We start from the raw sequence: 7,974 nt of genomic DNA on the forward strand, positions 1-7,974 counted from the left end.
GATCCTTAATCGAGAGTCTTCTTGAGCTCTGGTCTGGGATATAATTAACCACGGGGGCTTGCGCCCGTGGGAAACTTGATCTGACATCTGATAAACCCTACTAAAGTTATTGTATCGGGTGGGGGAAACCCATGATTGTAATTAGGCCATATATATTATTAGCCATCGAGGTGCGTAGGCGAGAGCCACTATCCTCCACGTTTAATCATATGTATGGTCCAATCTGTCACTTCCACTTGGCCCATTTGCATGGTGCTCTTTTAGAGGTCCATAGAACTTTCATCAGACACCACTTCATCAGAGACCATGTTGCCAAGGGAGATATTGAGTTACATCCTATAGCAATAGATGATCAATTGAAAGTTATATTCACTAAACCCTTAATCTATGACACCTTAAGCTCACTGAGGACAATACTAGATATGATTGACAATCATGCTTGATTCAGAGCAAGATGAAATCAATTGCTTGAGAACTTATGTTTTATGTGCTTTTATATTTTTGTTTTTTTTTCTGTTAAACGTTTTGTGTGATTTGCTTATTATTAGTTATTCCCTAATCAACACACACATCATATTAAAAATAAAATAGAAAAATAATCACATTGTAATGTATGAACCTTATTCGTACTCTAAGATATGCACAACTCATCTGATATAACTTTCAAAAACATCTTTGTATTGTATGAACAACTATTCATACTATATAAATATTTTAATCCAAGGTCATACAGATGACTCCGTGAGATGATCATTTATAATGAAGGTCATCAAAAATGATGCTAATCAAACAATGCAATTGTAATTATTCTATGCAACTTGACCACTTCTTTTACTTATATTGTACTATTTGACCACTTTTTCGATAGTTGGTCCAGACCGATTGAATTCTTCTGATTGTATAGTAGGAACATTGAACTTATGGTACAATCTACTAAAAATCAATATGTATGGAGGAATTTCTAAAGTTTAACTCACTCAATCCTTCTATTCCTAATCTCCAATTATATTCATACCCACAAATTTCTTGATGGCTAGTGGTAAGCGATATTCTTAGTTGCTCCAAGGTAGTTCCACCTATCATACTGCTGATGGCTGGTTTCAAAAATTGGAAGATGAATCTTCCTATCAAAAATACATGGAAGCCCAAATTACCCCATCCTGCTTTCTTTACAAGTTAATTCTTTATTATTGGGTAATTGATCTCTTTTTTACAAGCACTCCTTCATTCCTTCTCACCATAGCCTTTCATTTTAATTTTGAAGTGCTTTATAAATTTTTCACTAATTTACGAGTATCTAAAAATTTATCTTCAATGACTTCATATATCTATCGATGACATGAACAAATTACTAAATAATATTTGTTAAATACTTCTACCTATCCACTTAAGGGGTTCAACCCCATGTCCTATCATCTAGGGGAGACTATGACTGGAGTGTTCTAAATCTAGCCATTAGGAATGCTCCACTAAACCAACACCATCCACTATCCAATCAATAAATCAAAATGCTCATGTCATCCATCATGTTGTTTGAAATTCAATTCTTCTTAAAAATGGAGATAGGGTAAATATCACTCTTCTTTTATCTGTAGTCACCTACTTAATTATGGATGGCATTATTTTTTATGAATCCTAAATGATAATTTCTTATTTATACATCCTCACTTCCCTTCGCTCACACTCAACCCATCATAAGCACAACCTAGCACTAGGTCACTTGATTCCTTATGTGTTGGACTAATAATATTGGCCTACGTATCCCAAACAAGGAGATAAATTCCATATTTTTTATTCCAATGGATCTTTCCATATCGTGTTTAGTCATTGCTAATTGGATCACCCTAAATAAGAACCAAAATTTTATGAGGAAGGGGAGAGCATCCAGCACCGCACTAACACCTGCACTTTGATCAATTAGAGTCTTAACTGGAAAACTACATTCAACAATAGCAACAACAACATGATACTAACATGGCATGGTTTGGTGAGTAATTTGACACTATTCAAAACTATTTCCATCCTCCACCACCACCTGTTTAGAGATCCTACTTTTAGAATTATTAGTTTTGTTCAAGTCCTTCTTGTAGTCTTTATCGAGATTGTGTTTTTTGTTTATTTTTCTCTCTGTTTTGGTGATGTCAAAATGGGGAGTACATGGTTGATTATAATTTGTGATTTTTTATGTTATCATTTCTTTTCTTTATGATTTCTATTTTCATCTTTTAAATATATAAAAAAAATGAATGAAAATGAAAAATGAAAAATAATAACAAAAAGTTTTCTTTCTCCTGTTGTTTCAAAAATAAATCATCTACTGTTGGGGGGGGAGAGATTATGAAAAAATACAAGTTCTTACAAAGTTAACTAAAAATATTTGCCATCATTAAAAATGGGGAGATTATTACAATCTGAGATCATGAGCTTAAGATTTTGATGATAAAAAAATTATTGATAATATTTTTTATTTCTTTTATTATTTTAGGGTGGAGAAAGAGAAGGTAATTTTTATGAGAGGGATAAGTAGTGTAAGCGTTTTCACATGGTCGTTCTAAGCAAGCTATACCTTGATTCCTCCATAGGGTTCTATGGATATTTAGTTATGCTCTTGGAAGAAATGCTTCAAGGTCAAAGGCTAGGGTTCTCTCCCTTCACTAGAAGGGTAAAATTGGATTGTAAGGTGAAAAAACTTCACAATAAGGGTGAAAAAGTTTTCAGGTTCGCTACCTTTACTAGGAGGATAAAAAGAGCTTCCAAGGTTCTCTGCCTCACCAGGAGGGTGAAAAAAATTTTGTTTCCTCATTGCATCAGGTTGGTAGAAGTGATTCTTGGAAGGGCTTCTCTTCCTCACTGTGGGGGCTAAATGAGAGACACTAAGAGTTAATGCAATAGTTTGAGTGGAGGACTCCGGGGAGTGAACGTATGTCATTGTTTGAATGAACAATAATAAAATTCTTTTGTGCTCATTCTAATTTTATTTTCTTGATTTACTTTATGTAATTTATTTTCATAAAAAAGTGCATGTTTAAAAAGTTGAAGTTGACATTTAATTGATTGGATTAAATTATCATCAGCATCACTCTAATTAGTATAAAGTTTACCAGCTTCCACATTATGTGATCAAAGTGTTTAGTTTAAGTTATTGAAATTTTTTATTTTAAATAAATTTTTAAATAACCAATTCACCCTCCTCTTGGTGTACCCTAGGGATAGTTTAACAAGGTTTAACAACCTCCATTAATTAAATTTTCAAAACTTGCAACGCAATGGTGTTAGTTCTTTTATTGGTCGCTGTGCTGCCAATCGCTTAAGTGTCGTTGTGCTTGTTACTTACTTTGTATTATCCTATAAATATTCCTTTTATTATATTTGTAAGGGAGTTCAGTCATTTTTTTAATTTTAATACATTTAAGAGTATTTCTCTAAATCTCTCTTTCATGACAATTAAGAGAACGTAGGGAAGTATATCATAAAATCATTATAGTGTTTAGTCTATATTTGTTTTAGTAACTCCTTAAATTAAGGAAGGAGTGTAAAGTAGATATATTGAACCTTCCTGGTGATATCAATCTATTATATTTTCATTCTTCTAGAATTTTCATAGAAATGAGTTCGCTTATCTTTTCTTGTGTCTAATTAAATTCATAGTTTTAGATTGATATAGAGAACATATTAAGTATTAATGCAATTTTTTATGCTTGAAAGTTAAAGACATTTTCAGTAATATCTTGCTCTTTATTTAATACATATAGTGATCATATGTATAGATTAAGCTCAGTGTGATGTATAGCATTGACGAAGAAATGCAAGAACAACCATGAATATTGTAATAATATGTTTGCATTCATAGACAAAAGGATGTAAAATATGCTAGGTTCTTAAGGAGATGATATAATTATAGGAGATCAGAAGATATCCTTTTCACCCCTACAAGCTCCAAAAAGATCAATGGATGCATATGCTTCAAATCACATCACAATTAAGAATTTTATTACGAAAGATATGTAATTTACATTCAACATTTTATTAAAAATATTGTATCCATTATTCAAAATTGAATCTCCATAACAAACATTTTTATTTAAGTAGGATAATTTTGTAATTAAAGTAATGGTCGCAGTTTATTACTAAAAAACCTACTTCCTCGTGGGTTTGATATCTACTTTATCACTTAATTTTATACGTATACTTACCTATATTAAGTGGGGCTTGTTAATTTTTTTCAAAAAAAAAAGCATTGTTTTGGGAAAATTGAGCCTTAAGCATTATTTTTTATAATTCAAAACCATACTACACTATACTGTCACACCCTCTTTAAATATTCATGTGATTGCTTGCATGGATTTTAACTTTTATTTCCTTAAAATAGAGATATTTTAGCTCGCAACCAACTTTTAAGCATATTCTTCCTAGAAAAATAATTTTTTATTATATTTATTCAATTTCTAATATTAAATGGCATATAGAGTAAAATTTCTCTTTAAAAAATCAAACTATGCAAACCATTTCAAGTTTCCTAATTATGTTAAGTTTTTGGCCCATAGTTCGGGCTGAGTCGAGCATGTGCTTGTTCATATTTATGATCGTCTATTATCATCTTGTTCATTTTTGTATGATCATAGTCCGAGCTTTCTTGTTCGTGTTCAAGCTTGGTTCATTCAAGTTGATGGATGTTCATATTTGGTTTGTGTTGAGTTTATATTATATTTGTTTCATGTTTTTCATGTTTTAAACAATTGAGCCTTATCAATCTATAAATGAGCTCTACTTCTAGATGTTTATTAGTTTAACAAACAAACTTTATTTACTAACAAACATGTTTGCGAACATTTCTAGCAATGGTTTTGAACTAACAAACAAGTATGTTCATGAACATATATTGTGGGCATTTTTGACAACCAAAAGAGACTATTTGCGAACATATCTAGTAAGGGTTTTTGAACTAACAAACAAGCATGTACATAAATACATCTAGTGAGTATTTTTGAACTACCAAATGAACTTGTTCATTAATAAATGAGCTATAATTATTCTTATAAGTAAACTTGTTCAAGAATAACTTAATATTATATATTAAAATTAAAATAAGAATATTTATTAAATTTTTATATCAAACAAGAATCAAGCTTCGTAGGAGCTTCTTATTGGGCTTCATATCAAGCATGTTCATGAGTTCTGGACAATGTTGTTCATGAACATAAATTAGTTGAATACATACTCATTTATTATTTATTAAAGCATTGATTATTTAAGAAAATATTCAAATTTGTTTGATTACTTAATTAAACGATCATGAATGAGCATTTCTCGAGCCGAGCATAGAGTATCATGTCGAATGCTCAATTTTTTTACAGCCCTAGCCATTGTATTGTATAAATTATTCTATAAGTATTTTTCTTTTACAAGATAAAACTCTGTTTTTTTTTTAAATGAAAAGTTACAGCGACGAGCACAAGTTAATGATATAAAAAAAATATAGTTTTACTTGATTAATTTTGACTCATTCTTGTTGTCCCCTTCATTAATTTCTAAGCGTGAATGTTCTAATTCGTGTTCAGGTATTTCACCCAAATTATCATTACATGTTAACGCCGGTTAGTTCAAGAACCATATATGATGTGGCACCTTTTGATTTGTTCGTCCCAGTAATTTACATTAAGTGAAGGTGATGTCTATGTACATTGAATTATCCATAAATCCTTTCAAGCTATGCATTTTTCATAACTATTTATTTGGCTAAAAAAAGAAAGTAGAGTAAAAGCAATGCTGTGTGAAAGAAATGTAAGATCAAAGGAATAAGTGTAAAAGACATATAATGTAAAATAAATGTAAGTTCATGTTGTTAAGAGAGTTGCTATTTACATATGTTACATTCTTGCAACTTGTATAGTTTTGATGATTTCAAATATTATTATTTTATGTGCAATTATTTCCTAACACTTTTTGGAAGAATTGTTTTTGCTCTTGTGTGTACTAACATTTCAGAAAAATTGAACTCCAAACTATGAAGACTTCAAATCAAATTCAGCATACAATTCTTCGCAAATTGAAGCTTTAAATCGTTCTTTGAATTGAGAGGGAGTGATTGTAATTGAGTGAATAAACACACACACACACACTTACTTAAGGAGATCTTACAAATTTGTACTGATCGTACGAGACGAACATAGTTCGTACGGGACGATCAGGTTAGTTTTTCTCCCCGTAAGAGCAATGGAACGAAGAGGAGTTGGAGGAAATTTTTCTAAGTCCTGATCGTCCAGGACGAAATTATTTTTCTCCCAGGATGAAATAGGCTCTGTAAAAATTTTGTTAAGACGAAATCTATAATCGTGCCAGGATGATTTCTTCTCTATAAAAATTTTGTCCAGACGAAATCCAAATCGTCCCCAGACGAATTCTTCTCTATAAAAATTTCGTTCAGACAAACTTCATTATCGTGCCAGGACGAGTTGCTCTCTATAAAAATTTTGTCCGGACGAAGTCCTGTTCGTCCAAGGACGATGTGAACCGACTTACCAAAATTGGTTACGTCCATGCAGTTATTTGGGAACCAACCTATGGTACAACGGATCATACCGGACGAACCTAGTTCGTACGGGACGATGATCATATACGAACATAGTTCGTACCAATATTCATTAGGATCATTTCTGTCACTTTAAGTAAAATCGTACAGGATGATCCACGATCGTACGGGACGATTCATTTCGTGTTGACTTAAAAAATTTGCAGTTTTGGACGGTTTTTTTTATCTCTCCTAAATATAATCCAATTTACACTGTCACCCAATCTTTTTGCTCATTGATCTTCGTGCATATTGAAAGAAGAGTCAAAGAGAGAGTATGAGAGAGCATTCAGAGGAGAATTCCTATCACTGGAGCGTGAAGGCTTCGCTTTGTATTCAAATGTAAGAATCTCTACTTGTGATTTGGGATTACTTCACTCTTTTCTTTCTTCCTTCTAAATTTCTTATGAGGAGATCTGTCAAGGAGATCCGATTCTCTACCGACACTTAGAAAGTGTAAACAGACGGAGGGTTCTCTGCCCACACTAGGAGAGTGTGAACAGCCGAAGGGATCTCTGCCCACATTAGGGATACTGTAAAAAGACGAAGGGTTCTCTGCCCACACTAGGGATAGTGTAAAAGGACGAAGGTTCTCTGCCAGTACTAGGGATAGTATAAAAGGATGACGGTTCTCTGTCACACCGGGTAGTGGTGAAAAGATTGTTTGTAAAGGCTTCTCCGCCTTACTGTGGGTGTAAAAGGAGAAACACTATTGGTATTAGTGCAATACTAAGAGGGAGCCTCCAGGGAGTGAATGTAGGTCTGGTTTAGACCGAACCACTATAAATCCTGTGTCTTTTATTTTTACTACTTTTTATTTTCCGCATTTTGTTTTTGTTCCAAAAATTGTGGTTGAAAAACTTTTTCTAAAAATTCATTAAAGTTTATTTTTGGTTCAACATACTCAAGAGGGATAATTTTTTTAAAATACCAATTCACCCCCCCCCCCTCTTGGATAGCCTTGGGACATAAACTTAAGTTTAACAACCTAATTCATAGTGAACCTTCCTACTTTTGCCAAGTGACGAAACCGCATATAGTCTTCTGATTTTAAAGCACAATGAAACTATTCAAGCATGTTGGCGTATAGTTGATGCTATAGTCAACGTTCTCATACTTCCAGTCTACAAAGGTATCAACTCTAACTCCATCCAACTAATCTAGTTGGTTTATTATATCCTTGCATGGCTAGATCCACATACGATAATCAAATGACTGTTAAGAAGCTAACAATGCGTTTCCAAAAATAAAATGTATATTTCATAATAATGGAGGTCTAATAATAGAGTAAAACCCTCAGGTCGTGTTTTAGTTTCCAAATATAGTCATTAATTAATCAAAAGGTAGTTTATAACTATGACTTATAAATAAGAGCTCTGATACCACCTTGTTGAGATAATAACGAA

This window comes from Dendrobium catenatum, unplaced genomic scaffold (genome assembly GCF_001605985.2).
Source record: "Dendrobium catenatum unplaced genomic scaffold, ASM160598v2 fragScaff_scaffold_1232, whole genome shotgun sequence".
Classification (NCBI taxonomy): Eukaryota; Viridiplantae; Streptophyta; class Magnoliopsida; order Asparagales; family Orchidaceae; genus Dendrobium; species Dendrobium catenatum.